This window comes from Motacilla alba, chromosome 3 (assembly GCF_015832195.1).
Source record: "Motacilla alba alba isolate MOTALB_02 chromosome 3, Motacilla_alba_V1.0_pri, whole genome shotgun sequence".
In the NCBI taxonomy this organism is placed as follows: domain Eukaryota; kingdom Metazoa; phylum Chordata; class Aves; order Passeriformes; family Motacillidae; genus Motacilla; species Motacilla alba.
Window position 1 is genome coordinate 62,624,700 of NC_052018.1, and position 20,623 is coordinate 62,645,322.

The following is a 20,623-nucleotide window of genomic DNA, read 5'->3' on the forward strand; positions in this document are numbered from 1 at the left end:
ATTCTATATGATAGAACACACAGGTGGTACTTCTTTATATTAAGTGAGCATGAAAATTGAAGGGATTTGATTACATACATGTATACATGTAGTTGTGGCAACTAAGACAAACATCCTGGAAAAGAAAAAGGAAGCAAAAAGAACAGAAATAAAAAAATGGGGACAAGTGCAAAGCATTTGAGAATAAAAGAAATAAAGGCTGTTTAAACATAGAATGAGAACATCAAGTCTGATCATAAGAGTCAATAAATGTGCCAATATTTGTGGCAGGAATTAAGCCTGTATTCTTTTTTTTTTCTTTTTCCGCAGCACTGACAGTACCCCAGCAAGTGCATTGCAAACAGATTAGAATATCACACCATCGCACCTCTGGAGAAAGCAAGATCCCTTGAAGACCTTCCAGAGAAGAGCAGTGAGAATGATTTGAGGTCTCTAATAACTTTGTTCTGGAATGAGAGAACAGAAGACTCTGAGCAGTGTAGTCTGAACAAGGGAACAGAGGACAGGAAGACACAAACCCAGGTTTTAAAATGTAAAAGACTGATACAACAACTGCATCCCCCCATCTGATTTGCATGTCTCCACCCAAATGACATTGAGATAGTTGGTCCTGCCACTGTTTATGTAGCCCCAACCACTGCAGTTATGTTTTTTCAAGACAATTTTTTTCTATCTCCCAAGGTATGCTCCTAGTATTGAGTTAATCAGAGAGGAAAGTGATTAAATTGGCAAGCATGCATTCAGATGGAATTTTGAAAAAAAAAGGGAATGAGAAAACTTTTAACATGCTAAAGATAAAAAACATAAAACTCTTCTCAAAGTTTCTTGAGAATGATTAATAGCTTTGATGTCTCAAAAACTCAGTTTTATGATTTTTTCCCCTAAAAATTGGCTTACTAATGTTTTACAGTATATGATTCAATAATGACTGCTATACACAATCTAATATATAATGAATAAAAATCTACATATAGATCTTTACACAGTTTTACCCCATGCTTTCTATATCCAAAAGTGGTAAGATTTCTATTCTACTTCTCTATATCAGACTAATTTGAAGGAGAAATGGAATAGCACTCACAGATATCTAAAATCCATTATATTTACAATTAAGTATTTTCCATCACTATATGATAAATAACTTATCAGACTATTCTGTGAGGTAGTTTTTAAATGTTCAAATATTCTAAAATGTGAATCATATGCATTACATAATTAAAATAATTCATTCCTATACAGTAAAAAAATGCAGAAAATATGTTTCTTTCTACTTTATCCCCCTAGCAAATATAAGAAGTGGTCTTTGGCTCACAGCTTCTTTTTGTATTGATTTTAATTAAGGGCATTTAATGATTGAAAGCTAGAAGGAGATTTAAACTTAGCAGTAACACTTTTTATTTGTTCTGCCACTGTTGTGGTTTAGGAGATGCTAGTGCTCCCAAGTTAGTGCTCTCACCAAAACATGCTGGCTCCCTTTCCTTCCCTGCCACTTTTGCCTTGGGGTAGATGGGGAGGAGAGTTGGAGGCGCAAAAGGCAAAGATCATGAGCTAAGAACAATTTACTGGAACCAGTAATGACATAAGAAAATGAAAAATTACAGCAATGATACTAATGATAAAAAATGTTCAAAGAGAGGGTGATTTTCATGCAAAATGCTCACCAAGCCCAGGACCTTGAAAAAACAGTCATGGATGGACCTTCCACCTGCCATGCTTTCTTGCCACTGGAAAAGAATGTCCTTTCTTCCCTTAAGCAAGTGTGAGTCTCTTTCCCCCATTACTGGCAATGATGTCAGATGGCATCAAACAACATTAGGATTTTGAATGAATTAAGGCTCCACCCCCTCATGGCTACAGAAAAAAATTAATCCTGTCCTTGGCCAAAACCAGGACAGACATATGAAATGATGCCAGCCTGAACCACTTCATCATATTCTCCAAAATGATTCAAGGAATAATTTATAACTCTAGAGACATGGCGAAAAGGAAAAAATGCTCAGTGAAGAAGAAAGTGTTTAGTTATACCAAATACTGAGAGTTCCCCTTTTTTTTCCACCCTAAATGTTAAGTATACTCCATAAAAGCTTTAGTGAGCTTTTTGAATGAGCTAGCCAGAGATTAGGAGCTTTATGAATCCCACTGGATTTTTAGTATGCACTTGCCATGCTGGCAGGTGATATCAAGAACTAGACAGTGATGGTAGAGAAATGCAGGGACTTCCTTATCCATTTCTGGCTCATAGTTACTCAGGTGGCTGAGAATTCTGAGAGTGCTCTGGCAAGCAAGGACAGCGTCCTCCAAATACTGCAGTGTAACCCTCTGAGTCTGACCAGTGAATCTAACCCAGCTGCCATGACCATGGAAAAGCAACTGGGTTTCTCTGAACCAGCTTAAATATTTCATTGAACCTCTTTGCTTGAGTTTAAACCTTAAGTGCCAGGGAGGGGAGTCAAATGGCTAATGCCAAGATTTTGTCATTTCTTGTTAACCAACTTGCGAGCTCAAGGTAGCTGAGATGTTTAGCTGACTCTCACAGAATGGTATAGTTTCAATGCCAGGGCAAGACTTCTCAGTAAATAAAAGAAATCTCTTCCTTTGAAATTTGAAGGAAGTTATCTATTTTCAACCAGAGATGTGGCAGAGACTGTAATTTTAGCATAATATCATTTCAGTAATTCATATCAATTTATGGCCAGTATATGGTGCAAATATATGAAAAATAAAGTAGTGATAGCACAAGTTAGAAGACCATGGTTTGTGACTTATTTAATAAATGTAATTGGTTGTTGTTTTTGATTTTTGGGGTTTTTTGTGTTTTTTTTTTTTTTTTTTTTTTTTTGTTGTTGTTGTTTTGGATTTTTTGTTTGTTTTTGTAGGGGAGGTTTGTTGTTTGTTTGTTTTGTTTTTTCTGTATTTAAATACCTGTCCATAAGCACAATTAAAAAGAAACAAATGCAGCTACTACTGTCTTCACGTGTGCATTGACAACTTGGCTAAATATACACTTGGATTAATTTTCTTTACCCTGTATTCATACTGGGATATGTCTGTGGTCTTCTAAATAGCTACTACTGAAAATCTGTTCTATCATTTGCAGGTTTTATTTTATGCAGTTTATTTATTCAACAGCATATTTAAAATTCAAGCTACTCATCTAGGATTGATTCTTAAGATTTTAATTATTGTATGTTAGTGCAATTAGGGTAATTGATTCATTGAATGTTCAGATAAGCAAAGTGCCTTAACAAAAGAGAATCCATTTTAAAGAAAACAGAGTTTAAGACAGTGAATATAAAAGAATACAACTCTATCATCAGGATGCTATGAAATTTATATTTTTATATTATTAAATTTTGGACCTTGATGAAGGATTTTTCAAATCTATTTGAAAAATGAACTATCCATGAAACACTGTTGCATTTGTGTCTCTATATATGTGAATATATACAATAGAATTGGTAAAAATAAGAAAAACATATATGTACCAAAATATTATAAGGGAAACAAGTTCTCTCTCACAGGAACTCCAGACAGCCACTGTGGTGCTTCCTGGCAGAGCAAAGCAGCAGGAGACAGCTAATGAGGCAAGTCATCCGTTATCATTGCAGTGCTTAGCCTGATTTAGTTATCTGAATCAAAATGACAGATTCAGGAGGAAGGCTCCTGGGAACCTGACTGAAAATGTTGTGTTGATGTTACCATGCATTGATCAATCTAGTGGAGTGCCTCTTCGTCTCCATGCCAACAATGAATAGAAACAAAAAGCAGGGGTTAAGGGGAATGCTTTTGGAAAACTGATATTGGGGGAGATGTTTTCTTTATAAACAAGTTTTGTTAAACACTGAAATAAGCTTCATGCCTGGGACAAATCATGGCTTTTCAAAATATGGGAGGCTTTATAATGTAATTTCAGCTTGTCAGGTGCAATTTTCCTCCTTCCTTTTAAGATTACTTAGAAGTTTAGCTTCAGAAGCTACACTCTATGTCACTGGTTGCTTATTAACTTTACTCCAACATTAAGAGAAAGAAAGAGACTTTAAACATTTCAATACCAGCAAAATGCCAGTCATTAGGTTTTTTTAAAGGGTGATCATACTTCTATAGAATAATAATTTTATTATATGGGGAAAGTGAATCTTCATAGCATTAAATATTTTTAGAAAATATGCAGTTTAGAAGCCAAAAAAGTGATTAGCATTTGCAAAATGAAGAAGAAAGAAGAAAGTGGTGACTAATTTTGATGAGTAGAAGTAGAGCTAGAGCTTTTTTAAATGAGAGCTCTGGACTAGGCTTTTTTGCAACATGAGTAAAAGATATTTTATAAAGAAAACAAAGGAAAAAACAGTCTATGAAAAGAAAATCAAGTCCATAGAATCAGAGAATCATAGGATATACTGACTTGGAAGGGGCTCATCAGGATCACCAATGCTGCTGGTACATACAGTGACTCACTTCCAGCTTTCTTCTTCAGCAGACCCTGGCCTAATTACCTTGCAGGGCTCTGGGTCCACCATCTTCTAAACTGCAGCTAATGTTTGAAACTCCTGAGGGTCTTGAGACTGTAGCATATCTGAAAAGAGCCAGTCTTGCTTCTTCCCCCAAATGCTACATAGCCTATTCACTTCCTCCTGTAGCTCCATCACCTGGAGACACAGATCTACAGCCGCAGGACTCTTTCTGTAAAAGAACTGCTTGTTTGCACCAGCCTGGTAGAGAGGCATGAGGCAATCCTGGTAACCTGTGTCCTGGAGCATTGCTGAGTGGGAAACTGAAGTTTTAATTTGGGTGGGGCAAAGGCACTGTCTTTTGCAGACTCAAAGGGATTGCTGATCTCCAGAGGAATACTCATTCCCTTTTTCCAGCTATTCAACAGGCAGATTGTACTGAAATCAGAACCTGGAAATTCCAGTATCCCAAACAATAAGAAGTCATGAACCTGGAAGACAATATGGTAATTTCCCTACTTATATTTGAAATTATAATTTATTATAATGCCAACAACAACCATGAAACTTAAGCAACTACAGCCAAAAGGCTCAGACTGTGGACTTGAGTGACAGTAATTAATAGTGTTGAACACTTCTAAATAAGGATACAGAGAGAAAGGAGTTTGGAGATGATAAGAGTAAGACTCTTGACCCAGATTCAGAATCTTAAAATTTTTCACATGGAAAAGACTTTTGAAATCATCATGTTCAACCATTGACCCAGCACTGACAAATCTACCCCAAGACCATGTCCCTAAGTGCTAAAACTACTCATCTTTTAAATAACTCCAGGGACGGTGACTTAAACACTTCCCACTGCATGAACACTCTTCTGGTGAAGACATTCTTCCTAATAATGAATCTAAACCTCTCCTAGCATAGCTTGAAGCCTTTTCCTGTTACTGGTTCCCTGGAAGACCTGGCTACAGCCTCCTTTCAGGCAGTTGTAGAGAGCAATGAAGTCTCCCCTGAAGCTCCATTTTTCCAGATTAAACAGTCCCAGCTTCCTCAGCCACTCCTCATCAGATTTGTGCTCCAGACCCTCCACCTGCTCTGTTGCCCTTCTCTGGACTCATCTCAGCACCTCAATGTCTTTCTTGTAGTGAGGGGCCCAGAACTAGACACAGGACTCAAGTTGTGCCTCATCAGTGCTGAATACAAGAGGGACAGTGACTGCCCTGGTCCTGCTGGCCACAATATTTGTGATGCAGGCCAGAATGCTATAGACTTGTGCAAATTTTTGTGCCTCTCTTCATCATCTCCTTCATAGTAGTCCTATTTGTCATCCTGTCTTTGAAATCTAGACTTGAAGCTGCCTCAGCTTTTCATAGCAAACTAACCTGATCAAACTATCTAAAATACTTGATATATCTCATAGTAGAGACATGCCCTGCTTTGTATGGAAGCTCATAATTATTCCCATGGGACAGCAAACTAATATAGGTTAATCTTGTACCTGGATTTAGAAAAAAAAAAAGAAAAAAAAAAAGAAGGATAAACTGGAAAATATGTAAATATGTGCAGAAAGAGGGAAAGAGGTTATGCTTTTCTGTTATGTCATACTCAGTTTTTTTGTTCTGCTCATAACTCAACTGCAGATCCAGTGCAGAACTTTCAGCAAGCTAACATTTTCATATATTTCTTAACATTTTTTAAGATCCTGCTTCTTTTATTGTAAAAAGTTGTAAGGATATCATGATGCTTGAAAAATGCAGGACTTTTACTAATATGTAGCAATTAGACAATATACATTTATATAGAAAGCTACATTTTTTTTAATACTCACTAGATATCCTCCTCTTTCCTAGGAGCACAATATGTATTTCCGTCAGTTCTGCTGTTTGAGTGCTCTGTCACAAATATGGAAAAGCACTCTTCACTGGAGCACCTGTATGACAGAGAAAGAGCTGGATCTCTGTGGATCTGCATGCTCCTGCCAGAATGCATTATCCATAGTGCTCCAAGGGAACTCCTTGTACCAGCAGTGTTTCCATAAATGGAAAAAAACAAAGGCTAAAACTTCACAGAAATACAAAAGTTTAGATTATAACATTGTAACCATTTTACAAAGGTTCAAACTTGAGATCAAGGCTTATAGATTGGAAGATACTTTTTTTTATGTAAGAAGGATTTTATCCTATCTTGCTTGAATCCACTTGTACCCAAGAGATGAGGGTGCTGGGTTGTTTTGGGGTGCTTTTAGGCAAAATTCCTTATTGGATAAAATAAATACATAATAGAGGAGTGCTATTTCTGGAGTGGCTTTCTCTGCTTTTCTACCACTACTTGGGTTATTGCTGGCATTAGTAATGCAGTATGCAGACACTGACACAACTCAGTCTTGTGTGATCTGAATAAAACTAGTGTTTTAATAGTCTAACCACTGTAAATGTCATGGATGGGATGGAAACCTGTCAAATGGGCAATTTATTACCAGAAGGAATATGAGTGAAAATATATTCCATGATCTTGTAAGGCTGTAGAAATTGTTATAGCTTAGTTTTTTTAATTGAACAGCAAATGAGATACAGAAAGCAAATTATTTTTTTTTCTGTCACCATTAGACCACCATACACTGGGCAGAGTGAATGTGAAAATGCAGCTTCACTTCCTGTCTTAATAAAATATTTCACAATATTTTCCACCAATGCTGTAGTAGATGGGAGGAATGATTGACTGGCTCAAAGTAACCAGGTGGAAAGTGTCTGTAGGGGGGCAGGGAGAGTTCTAAGTAGCTGAGACAGTGTTAAACAAATGCTGATCGTCTGTCTATTCCTTATATACTGTGATGGACTAAGGGATTCTAAAAATATCATTGAATAAGCTCAGTAATAATGAGAGTTTTGCGTTAAAGAGGCTGAGTACATAAAAAGCAGAGTAGAAGCATATTACATAAAGAAAGCAAGATTGATGTTACAGAAATTTTGAAAAAATGCAAGATTCAGGATTGCTCATGTCAAAAATATGTGTGGCCTAGTTTTTATACACTTTATTCTCTTTTTTCATTAGTTTTCTTGACATGCTAATATGTTTTCATCTGAGGCATCACTTAAGTTGCTCAAATGAAGTGACCTAAAGTTTCTTATCTGAAATTTAGCTGAATCTAAAATTAATTGAATCAGAGTCAACTCTTTATTTTATACATTCTGAAAATACATAACCACTTAGTTCTTATGTCCTCATTTGGGAAAACTAAGTTAAGTCTATCCCTTCCTCATTTAAAGGTACTTCCAGGTTGTCTGCTGAATTGTTATTGCATTCGACCTATCTTTGTTGTTGACTCAGAAGTTTATTGACTATTCCAACCACCTTCGATGCAAAGAGTTTGATTCATGTTCCATGTTCTGTTGACTTATCTCTGAGAGAAGACTCAGTTAAAATATTTCAGCTGACTTCAGCTGGCTTCAGTATACACTAGTCAAATTTGGCTTAGGAAATGCTGTTTTCATATTTGTCAGCACTATGTAATAAAAAATGGCCTGAAATCAATCAGATGCTTTCCTTCTAGGAATTTCCATGTAATATGGATTGAATTTAAATATCTATACAGAGAAGCACACTGAATTAACAACAGATGAAAAGTGGAAGGCATTTCTTCTTCTAAGAGACAAGTTTTGTAGGATTGGAAATTGCAGGCAGTGTTGTGTATGCATCACACACTCTCCTTGAAACTTGTGAGGAGCCCACATGCTCCAGAAACACTCTGTTAAGACCTTACAGAGCAAATCACAAGGACATTTCTTCTCTGTGTTTCTTTGTGATTTGGTATACTTTAGATATGTCTATGGCAGTGGAAGGGAGGACAGACTTTCAACTTGCCCTTATTGTTAACTAGTACAAAACAGGACAGAGAATCAGATTCCAGAAGTAAAAAACTTCCAGGGTCTTGTGCAAAACTCTGTAAACAGCAAAAGTATCAGACCATTTCCCTTCTCTCTTTCTACATTTATCTCTGGTAAAAATGTTCAGAACACTTTTAACTTTGGTAGCATTTTCATCCTTATCTCCAAATAGGGCATCCAACCTCCCCTAGCGCAATTTAATTGTTCGGGACTATATGAATTGTTTTACTTCTTGGTTTTCTTCATAATCCTACATTCAGTTAACAGAATTCATTCATTCCCTTAATGAATGATATAGGAAGTCCTGGAAACAGAATGCTACATCAGGCCTTGGAATGGTCAAGGAGAAGCAGTTTAGGGAGTTAGTTTGTTCATGATAGAGCTCTCAAAAGGAAAGTGTCCCGTATACAAGAATCACAAATTTACTTCAGGAGGTGTCAGGTGAAAGCTGGCTGTGTTTTCAAATGCACGGATTATTATTTATATAACTCTGTAATTTTCTTTGAGTTCAGCCTCTTGGTGTTGCTTCAGTATGGGTCCGGGTCTTTGGTTAAAGGTAGAGCTGGATATCTGACAAGTGTATGGTAGAGAAAATTTGTAGATTCTTTGGATAGTTTATTTATTTAATTTCTATTTAAAAGAATCTGCAATGGGTTTAATAATGCCAAAGTGTATCTCTGAATTTAATGCAACTTTAGCCAGAGGTTTAACTAAGAAAGGCTGAAAAAACTTTTAAAATGTTATAGTTTGATGCTGTTTGGTTTCCATGCAACCAATGTTTTTCCTTTCTTACTCGGAACTGTCAGCATTTATTCTGTGAGAATTCTATGCCCTAAAATTCTAATTTTTTGTTTAAAAAGGAATATTACAATCAAAACAAAATATTTTTTTCTTTTGAATATATTTTATTTTTAGATTAATGCAATTTATGTTTTTTCAAGGCTTTTTTTTTTTCCTGGTTCCATCAGCAAGCTGAGAAATCTGTCTACTGTTTGCACAGTTAAGGCTTCATGTTCACCTGTCATCCTTGTAACCAGGTTGTTTCTTTTGTCTATGTTAATACAGTGACAAAGATTCAACAGTGCAAAAATATTCACTGACTGCAATTTGTGTGACCTCCGAGTTTTCAAATTAAGTTGTCATTTATGCACATCTATAATTGAGGGTAATGTTTGTCCTGCAAATATTTATTACCATAATGTGAGAGAAGGCAAGAATGTGTCTTGTCTCAGAATGCAGTCCACACAAGCATAAACAGCAATTTAAAAATATAAAACTTTTTGTTTGTAAACTAAAAAATTAAAGGCTGAAATATGGAGAACTTAAACCATTTTAAAGTTATTTTACACACTGTCTTTTCTATACATCTTCACTTCTTCCATTTAGCCAAAGGCAAAGAAGGGAAAGGGAATGAGTAAACAGCCTGAATCTGTTTTGTAAGAGATCATGTCAGTTGTTATTAACTGTTATATTATGTTTCATTGGGCTGGCTGAAGGCAAACAGAGGGTCAAAATATTTGTTTTTCTTATTTGGCTTTCTTATCTTTAAAAGAAGATTCACTTAAAATATTTCAGCTGACTTCAGTATTTTTTAATGTATTTTATTAGAATCACCATTTTCAGCAATAGATTTAGAAAGTGGAGGGCTTTTGAGAGAAACATATGGATGTAATACCTTTGGGGGTAGGGGGAAGTGCTTATGTGTTGGTATAAAAATGTCATGCCTGTGAGGACTAATATGAAGAACATAAGCTCATTCTAACTTAACCCTGTAAATAAAGGAAGATGGCTATGAATTGTACCAATAAACATTAGGAATATTCCCTATTCCTAATATTATTGTAAATTAGTGAACCTAAAAGAACTCAGCTTTTTTTTTTTTTTTCTCCTTTGGTTTTGCTTTTTTTTTTTTTTTCAAAATGAATGGAACACAAGTTATCCAAAGTGAAGTGTAGATAATATCAAAGCCAGTGAAAAAATCTGATTTGCCTGAAAACCAGCTATTTCCATCAGGCAATGTCTTAAGTTTTTCTGCAATCTTATTTTGACCATACTGACAAATGCAGCTTATCCCCTGGAATTTTTTTTTCATTTACAATCACAATCTTGCACACTTTTTCCCGTGCTGAAGACCAATCTGAGATTTATATATGTTTCTGCACATATTAATTCTGTAAACTGTTTCTAGTAGTTTCAGGAGTTCATTGTATTCAACCCTATACTAGCGAGTTCCTCTCATAGGTGGACATTTTGTCCCACAGAATTTCTGTACCCAACAATGCTACTGCATTAAGCAAATGCTTCTCTTTTTCCATTCAGTGATGTATGATATTACAGGCTCTGGCAACAGACATGATTTCCTACAGCATTGATGGCACAAGCACAAAAGCTCAGCATTACATAGATTTGAAGCAACCTTCAAGCCCTTCCACACTGTCAAATGACAAGATGCATGATAGCAACTTGATGCTGTAGAGTGTTCAATAAAGTAGAAGCTTTCACAGCTTGGCATGATAGACAAGCAAAAGCCCCTGATAAAATTATGGGCTCTGAAATTGCATGTTCCAACAAAAATATTGATTTTGCTGACATACAGGTGAGACCCTTTCATCCCACCTTGCTTTGAGGAAGGAAAGTTCAGTGTTTTACTCATACCCATGTATAAGAAGGTTCTTCACTGTTGATTTAGTGAAGTGGTTGACTGGGTGAATTCATTATTTGAAGTAATTTTTTGAAGAAACCAGAACTTGTTTGTGGACGCTTTTCTCAATTTCAGTAAAAACAAAAATCATAGCAATATTTTTAACAGTATTCCTGTCAAATAAATAAAATTAAATAAATGCATCCAATAAATTACATATTACATCCAGAAAGCCATGCTCACTTGAAAGATATTATACAGAGGTCTCCAAACCATCACTTTCCAAGTGCTCCTAATATTTAAACTGTAAAAGAAACTTCTTAGGTAACTGCTTTCAGAAAATCATCAATTGCTTGCAGCTTCCCACACAGCATTATTTCATATTATTATTGTGATAGATGAATAAAGTGGGGCAGTCCATTATTAAATAGTGCATGAGTCATATTTTATATACAGTCAATCAGGTACTGAGAAGTGAGTTATTTTTAAAAGCTATTCAACACTGCAAAATCTGTGCCACATTTACACACATCGTAGAACTTCCCCTGGGATTCTAGATTTCTTTCTGGAGTTTTAAAAAGATATCTGTAAGGTGTCATTAATTAATCTCCGACACCTGGAAACAAATGAACATAAGACCTCTAATTTTTTAAGTTTCTCTATGTTTTTCAAGTATTACCTGTCATAACTATGTGCTAGAGATTTTCACCTAGTAGAAACAGTTATTAGAAGGCAGACGGGGATACACAAGTTAATAAATTACTTACAATTATGTCAGTTTTGCTTGAATTATCCATCTGTAAAATTCTTATGTGAATGGCCCTTCAAAAAGTTGGGAGCTGATTAGGTTTTCTGGTGAGTTAAAGTGACAGCAAAGAGGTACAACACAACCAGATAGCAGAGATTGAGAAAATAGCACTTGAGTTGTAAGACATTTTTTATATGGAGCTAATGACACAAATCAAAGAAGCTATATATAAAAATATATTAATACATTAAATGTATATAAAATATATTATATTATATATAATATATACAGTGTATATATACACACATATAATATATATATATAGTGTATATATATATACATATATATATATGTATATATCTATAAGCAGATTCTCAGGAAGATAAGGAACAAAATGTGCAAAATACAAAAGCTGGTTGTGAGTGTTCATTCTCTGACCATGTGGGGCCTGTTCAGTAAAGCATGGTTTGGGTCGGGAGGAATCTGGAAGCTTTTATTCTGCAGGGATTTTTAAAATATTCAGACCTGTTTTCTTCCAGCTTAGAGAAAGAGAAAGACATTTTCACTGAAGATAACATGCAAAAATGGTTATTTGGAATCATGGAAGTTTATGCATATTTGTGTGTGTTTAAGATACTTTGCACTGGATGCAAAGTTTATTCATCATGCATGATGGATTGGGTTGTAAAAGAGGAAGGCTTTTTTAGTATTTATTTGCTGTGGAAGATGATATTGGGATGGAGGATCAGTCAAGAAAAGCGAAAAGAAAAGAGATGGCTCAATTTTTAAGCTGCATATCACTCTACAAAATTATCCTTATCTGACAAAGAATTTCTGCATGAATTTAAACATCCTCCTGCAAGTAGTTAGTAACTGTGCATTTATCATATTCTGGGCTTGACCTGAGATCATGGGGTCTGGTCTGTAGAAGTGTTCAACTTTCATGGATCTCACACAAAACTGCTTTGAACCTTTAAAATGCTCTATAATGCATGCTGGAAAATCAGATTCTATGCCCTCAACTTGGACTCTAAAAATCCATGAGTGCACTTGACCTCTTTGTCTCCTTCTAGTACCTATAAAATAGGGAATTACACTATCTCTTCATATCACTAGAGTGCTATGAAGATTAAATAATTTTTGTGAAGCACTCTGATATTGCTATTTGGACATCATAGAGAAACCCATGAGGAAATTAATCATCCTGTCTTCAGAATGACTATGCACTACATAAATCCTAAAGCTACACATTTGACAGTGAGAATAAAATTTACTGAACAGCTAATTTTCTAGCTTCTTTGTTCTTGTTCTTTCTTCAGTCTTTCTGCTTCTTTATTTCTCACAACCCCCAAAGTTTTTTCTCCTACACTTGTCAGAGATTCCTGATGATAACAGCCTTTCATTAGCCCTCCAAAATTTATCCCTCTATTCCCTCCCTGATATACTGTTGGGTTCTCATCCTCCCTTACTGCCTACCTAAGGCACATTCCAAAGTAAATAAAAAAAACTTCTGAATATTTATTCATTGATGTACTATTATGCCTTCTGTGGAGAATAAATAATAATTTTTAATGTGTATGTAACCTGCTACAATAAGTTCTGATCCTGATCACAGCATTTTCATGATGCTATTAAATTAAAATAAAATGCTATTACTGTCATGGCTGTCTCATAATTTAGTATAGAAATCTTGCACCACATATACTTGGTTTGAGTGTGACCTCATCAATTTCCTGGCATATGAGAATTAAGAGAGACAAAAATGAGTGATAACTGAGAATATTGTTGTACATTTTCTTGTTTTCCAGTAAATTTAATAAATTTGATTTTTAGCAGAAGTCTAGAAGACCAATCTGTATATTTGCTTTTTAATTTACTTTTTTTCCTAATATATAGCACAAAAAATATTTCAGGAATCATTTGCCTGTATTGTTCTTCTTTATAAATTCTCTACAACTACTTTCCTTGTCATTTTTATTGAGAAACAGGTCTTCAGCCCAAAATGCATCCTGAATTATCAATCTGACACACTAGCTTTGGTTAATGACTTCTCTTACATAGAAAACATTAGATATGTCACACTAAAATGGATTTTTAAGCTTGTAGGGTCAGAAATAAAACTTATGTATCTCCCAGAATTTAACAGAGTTGACAAAATACATGAAAAGAGAATAAGGTTCATAAAAGCAGGTTTAGAATTTGGTGAGTTGTTTTTATATTTCCAAAGGAAATAATTATTTTATTACACAGCAACAACTGTCTATCTTTCAACAACATGGATTTTAGTGTTTCAGAAATCTTCATAAAAAATATTATTGGGAAGATAAGACAGGGAAGAAAGGCCATGAGAAGTTGAATTGATGATTTATGCACTTTTAACTTTGGGCAATTCAATTTCCCCTGATTTTAGAAGTGAAAATACTTTTTTTAATAAAAAAAATTCTATTAGATTAGATGATTTATAAAAAAATTTTAATATAAATTTCCACACCAATGTTAAAAGCAAAAAAAGCTTTTTAATTGTGTCACAACTAGGTATAAGAAAATCTGTATGTATCAGTTAGGGAATTGGATTTTACTATGATAGGAACATTTAGGAGACCAGGAAATCAGACCAGTTTAAAATTTTAAGATGACTCTGTTCTGGATTGACGCTTGCTAACAATGAACAATGTGTTGTAAATGGCTACTTCTTGAACACCAAGAATAATTAACACTGCATATGCAAAGTACTGGGACCTTAACAATCCTAACTTAAACCAGCTATGAGTGTGCAGTACCCTGGAACTGATGTGGTTTTAGTTGGCACTGAGGCCTGTCCTTCACTAGACCAAAATCAGTCAGTTAAGGTTTTTCCCAGGGGAAGAGAGTCAAGGGGTAGACTCTGTTCTTTCCTCCCCATCTTTCTTTTCTCATTGCTCTGTCCAATTCCCTAAAAGAAATGAGATTATCTCACCTAGTTTTTGCAACCTATTTTTTGGGATAAGAACTCAAGCTGACATAGCTTATTCTGCAGAATTCTTGTTTTAGCAGACACCATTTCTGCCTGTTCCCCATCCTTTGCTCTGCTCTGGCATATTTTACTGCTTCTACATGTTTTTCTTCACCCTGCTCGTGCATCTGTACTAGAGACCTCTCTTTGCTGTGGCTATTGTTTTAATATTTAAGCTTAGCTGTCTTACACAATGTTATTAGTAGTGTTACACTGGTGTAAAATCTTTGGCTGTTTTAACAGTCACACTATTTTATGTTTTCTTTTCTTTGGATTCAAAGCACACAAATGTTAATAATGTTGTCCTTAATGTCTTCCTGCTACAGGTTCAATTGACCTCTGCTTTGTCTTGAGGAGCAGTAAATCTGTCTTTCATCAAACCAGCTACTCATTTTTTATGTTTTGTCCACTAACTTTATTCTTCCTTCTCCATTTAATGGCCAAAATGTAATATATTTAGGAAAATGCCATCACATGATTTCTAGACCTTACTCACAGCTGGATTCCCATCCATTTCGTTTCTGACCATACTATTGCCACTGAAAACATGCAACCCAGGGCCTACAGGGAACTCTTGGGCCAGAGCTCATTCCTTTACTGTGATAATGAACCAGTTGTGTTCATAAATCCACAGTACTGGTCTTAAACAAAGTTAGGTTTCTGGAAGGTCCTGCAGGGAGATTGTTTCAACACCTCAGTCCTCTGAAAGCCTCATATTCAGACCAAATATACCCATCGATGATCTACATAGCTACATTTTAATGCAGTAGTAACTTTGCACAGTTTTTCTAGCTTTGCATCATTTATCCCAATTTCTCAGCTCATTTTAACTCCCTGTGGTGGGCGTTTCCTCTTTTCTGACCACACCCGTACTGTAGATTGGGAAATACCTCCTGCAGTGGTTTTCAGGGGAGCCATAGTTGTCCTGCTGTACACGACTGGTGTCAGCAGCTGTGCTTGGGAGGCTCTGGACACGGCAGAGCAACCTCAGACCTGTTCTGCTGGTTCTGAGTCATTTCTGAACTGTGCCAGTGGCAGCTCCCAATCCTTGTTAGAATGTCTCACCTAATGCATCTGAGAGGTAGAGCTGTGACAGGGAATTGCCATTAGAGCGGTTTCTGATGGAAAATGCCTTTGCATCGAAATCAATTTTTTCCCCAGAAAAATTGTATTATTTTCTGTGAAGGTTACAAAAAACATTCAACTGTTCATTTCTCAATCTGTCTTGCACAGTAATCAGGAAGCACATCTAAGGATGTCAAGAGGATTGTTCTGCCAGTCCCTACATTGCATTTGTTCAGATACAAATTTCTTTTCTAGTAGGTGACTACTGAAATCTCTCTCAATCTTGACATGTCTAGAAGGACTTCTAACAATAAGTGACATTCTCCTGACTCTACACATTCATTGAATTAAAAACCCACATGCCTTTTAAGCCATGTGGAATGAAATTGCTACTCTTCCTGCTCCACCCTGCCGTGACCCAGCCTCCCTGCCCTGGAGTGAAAATGTTAAAAATGAAATCATTATCAGTGATTTCAATGATGGTTATGTGAGTTTAGTGAAAATGTGAATATGCATCCAAAAAGAAGTGTGCAGCATCATAATATGACAAGTGATTGAGTCTGCCAGCTGAGTCAGAAATTTTCGGGAAAAAAAATTTAGGATGGCTCATCCTGCTTTCGCATACATTAAAAAATACTTTTAAGGAAAGAAAAAAACAACCTGTCATTACATTATATTTCCTCCATTTTGACACATGCCAGAATCTTCACAGCATTTCTATTAATGAAGAAAAAAAAGGGAAAAAAAAGTAGGAATTCTTGCAAGGAGAATAAATAGCTTAAATACCTTAGTTAGGAGACAGTGATTTTAAAACAATTAAATAAGGATTTTTGTTAATTGATTTAGTCAGTCACAGAAGCAGATTTGAAGACTGGTGGATTTTTTACATCTATTTTAACCTGGTGAGTAAACCCTTCAGTGCTTGTAGCAATCCAAATGGAGCGTAAGTATTTAAAAAAGTCAGAAGGTAAGTTTTTTCAATTCATGACTGAAATGGAGTTGCATTGCAATAGCTAGGAAAAGTTTTAATTATTTGAACTGCAATCTTCCTAGCATTTTGCTATAAATAATCTTAATTTCCAAAAATAATTTTTCAAACAGTATAGCAAAAAATAGAATATTGACTTCTGAAAAATGTCAAATGTGCACTTCAATAACTGTGAAACATCATGTTTTTTTATGCAAAATACATTTTTTGGAAATGACCATTTCTCAGTTGCAGTCTCAGTTTCAAAAAATCCTTTTTTCCCAGTAGGAGAGGTTATATACTGATAGAACTCCCTTGGTCTTCTATATGCTACAGGCTATAGCCTGGAAGATAACCACTGCTCCCTGCTTCTGTGATCCTGGGTGACTGGCAACGATGAGCAGCTCATATGACACCATCTCTTATGCACTGTTTTGATATATTTCTGCTACTAGACCATGACCTTGGCTAGACTGTGCAAATTAATGCAAATTATCATCTGCTCTTTGGTTCTTCTCTGGCAAAACTGGAGCAATTATAGTTCCCTGATGCCTGTATTTTTCTGTCCGCCTAGCTAGGTGTTTACTTGGGGCAACACCTGGTGTTTCCTTCTTGTTTCTGCTTCTTCATATCACAGCTATCTCACTGCTACTAAATAATATAAATTTTGGCTATCATTCCAAGGAAATGAAAAAAAAAAAATGTAAAATTTACCCTGATATCACAAATAAATCTTTCTCAAAATAAACAGCAGGAGTTCAACTTCACTATCATTACTCTTTTTTATTGAAAAACATGTTAGGTATAGGGAAATGTTCTTCCTTCATGGAGATATCATTACTTTTCTTGGCCATAAACAGGCTGCCACAGCAAACACTGCACATTTGTCTAACATTCTAAAGGATAATTTTGTCTATGGTGAAATACATCATTTTGCTCAGCAGCCTTGAGTGAAACACATTCTTCAATTGATTGAAAATATTTTATTCTCTGGCTCTCTGAACAACATAAACAAAAAACAGGGACACAAAAGACACTCTTCTCCATTTTAAGGATTTTTTCTTTTTTTTATTTTATATAATAGACAAGGAAGTCATATCTACACTTAGATAGGCTTAATTTCCAGTGCCCTAAAAAGTGGAATAGTAGCTAAAGAACAGTGTCAATGACATTTTTGTCTTTCATATTCTCTGAGTTGCAGTATGAAATAAACACAGCAGCTTTCCAGTAAAGAGTACTTTTTAGCTTTCTCTAGTGTGTAGCGTGGCAAGCTGGAACATCAGTATTTCTTCAAAAACACTTTTAAGTGCTTATCATCAAATGAAGGATTAATTCCTTCACAGTAAACTTATACACCGTGCATGGGTTCCAATTCTCTGAAAAGCATAATGATCCTAGCGCTCTGAAAGATGCCAAGCCTGACATTTCTGGAGACTGAAAAACTTAGCCATACTTAACCATAAAACATAGAAATCATAGAGGGAACTAGCTCCAGCATGATTCTTTCCTCCTATTAAGTCTCCTTCACATGGCAAATATCACTTTCAAAGTCTTGCCATGGATATGGCCTCTTTATCCCTGTCTGCAGAAAACTCTGGCAGCTAATACCTGTCATGGTGACAGTGTTCTGGAAAAAGATGTCTGATAAATAGTATGAATAGCTAGGATTTCCTGGCAATGTGCATTGGTTGGTTGGTTGGTTTTTAATTACCTTGATAAAGCTGTTGGAAAGATGGGTGATGAAAATAACTTTACCTACTTTGATCACTACCACTGTCCATACATCTCCAGTCAAATTTCATGTTTTTCTGCTTGGTATATTGATGACTTCTTTTTCACAGCTGCTTTCTTCCCACAGTCCTGTTCTGACATACTGTAAATTTAACTGTCCATGGCAATTTTGCTGTGGACCATCTTTTGCTCAATTTCTATTTCAGAGGAAATAAGTATGATGAACTGATAACAAATCTGTTCATCTAAGCAACACAGGAAAAGGAGTAGGATAGCTATTCCTGTTTACACCAGAAGAGAACAAGCTGTTGCTTTTGGTCTTCACCTCCTTTTTCAGACACAGGCCCAACCTCAGTGATCAGTCTCAACCACTTACTGAAGTGATATGCATGCTTTTACTAGCCTGAAATATGGCCATCAATTATCTAATCCTTTAGCTTTTATCTGTTTTATTTTCTTTCTTTTTTCTTTTTTTTTTTTCTGCTCTTTGAATTCAGTGAAATGACAATCCCTGTAGATTTTGTGATAACTAGGGTTCCTTTGAAATTTCCTGTGTGTGACAAATGTGGGCTGATGACAAACTGATCTTTTTTGTATAAATTCATAGTGACTTTACCACCTGTATGTCAATGGTGTAAAATACCTTTTGTAAATTGGAAAAAAAAAAAAAACAACTTGAGAAGGATTTCTCCTCAAGACTGGAACACAACAACAAATACTTCAGATTCCACAGTCATGTCTTGTCCTGTATGAGTGATAAATGTAATGACTTCTTTCAGCTTGTCTAGGTTTAGCAGTATGATACTTGAAATATGTGTACAATCTGCACACCATCTCTCAGGTGAAAAATCCCCCTCTAACTCATTTTAGCAAGTATTTCTAACCTTTAAATTTGAGTTTCTCCCCCGTCCTGAAGAGCTGCTTGCACTGAACCTCCAACTGCCTCGTCGCCATACCAGACCACGGAGCCCTGCGTGTGGCTGATGAAGTATTTCAATCAGCTTTAGGATTAACCTGTTTTTGCTATGACACAACACCTACTGTATGTTGACTGGAAAGGGCGATTAACTAATTTTCAATTTGTTTGTGGACAGACTCCCATTTATAAAATAAACAGGCAAATCACTTCAAACAGACAGAACACTCAAAGCTAAGTGGTATATTTCTTCAGCTGATACCCAATGACCTTTCAAGATTAAAGGATAACAGTCGACACAGAAAAGGAAGAAAAAAAGCCCTGTGTGCTGTTTGCAAGGTTTAGAGGTCACTTGGCTGCAGAGAGAGAAGGATACAATGGAGGCTGCAGAAAACACTGCAGAGGCAAACATGGACTAGGGTTTACATTTTTTTCTTCTGAGCCTGACCATTCACCATTGGCCATCTCCATTTAACAAGAGCCTCTGTTTCCCTGACTAAGGGTATGTTCTGTTTATTGTGTGGCAGAGGCTCCACTTGTGTATTAGCTGCCTATCTGAACTCCTCTTTGGAGAGCAAATAATTGGTCAAACCCAAAAGCAAAATGGCATGCCTATCCCCATTCAACCATCTGGTGATCATATGACAGGGCTGAGACAAGATGATGAGGGTCTTATAAGACAAAGTAAGATATTATTCCCAATGAAATCCTGTGGCTAGATGCACCTCTGTCTTCAACTACAATCAAGGTCTTTGTTCTGTCACAGATCCTGGGAGTCAGCTTGCTACTCCCATTGAGAAAACTCAAAGCAATTTCCCACACTCGTAGCAAGGCATTACCAGGCCATAAAGATTGTTCTGTTCTCTGAGCACACAATATTGAGACAGAAATAGAAAATTAAAAACAAATTCCTTTTCATTTTACTGACCTTCAGAAGCTATACTCTTAAAAGCAGATACAGCATTTGTACCAACAGAACCTGAGTCTTGACTACACAGAATATGCTTTCAGAAAACCTTTTTGCCATGCCCACTTTTGACTAAAATTTCTATACTACTGCTCTTGAAAGAAATCAGTGTTTGTCAGCTTAAAGGTTGGAGATACCAGTCACATCCTACATATTTCATCTCCTTGCACTTCCACTCTTGCCCATACACTCTTGTCCATCCTCACACAGCTCCCAGATTAATGACTCTTCTCTCTTCTCCCACATTTAGGTTTGAGAAACAATCCT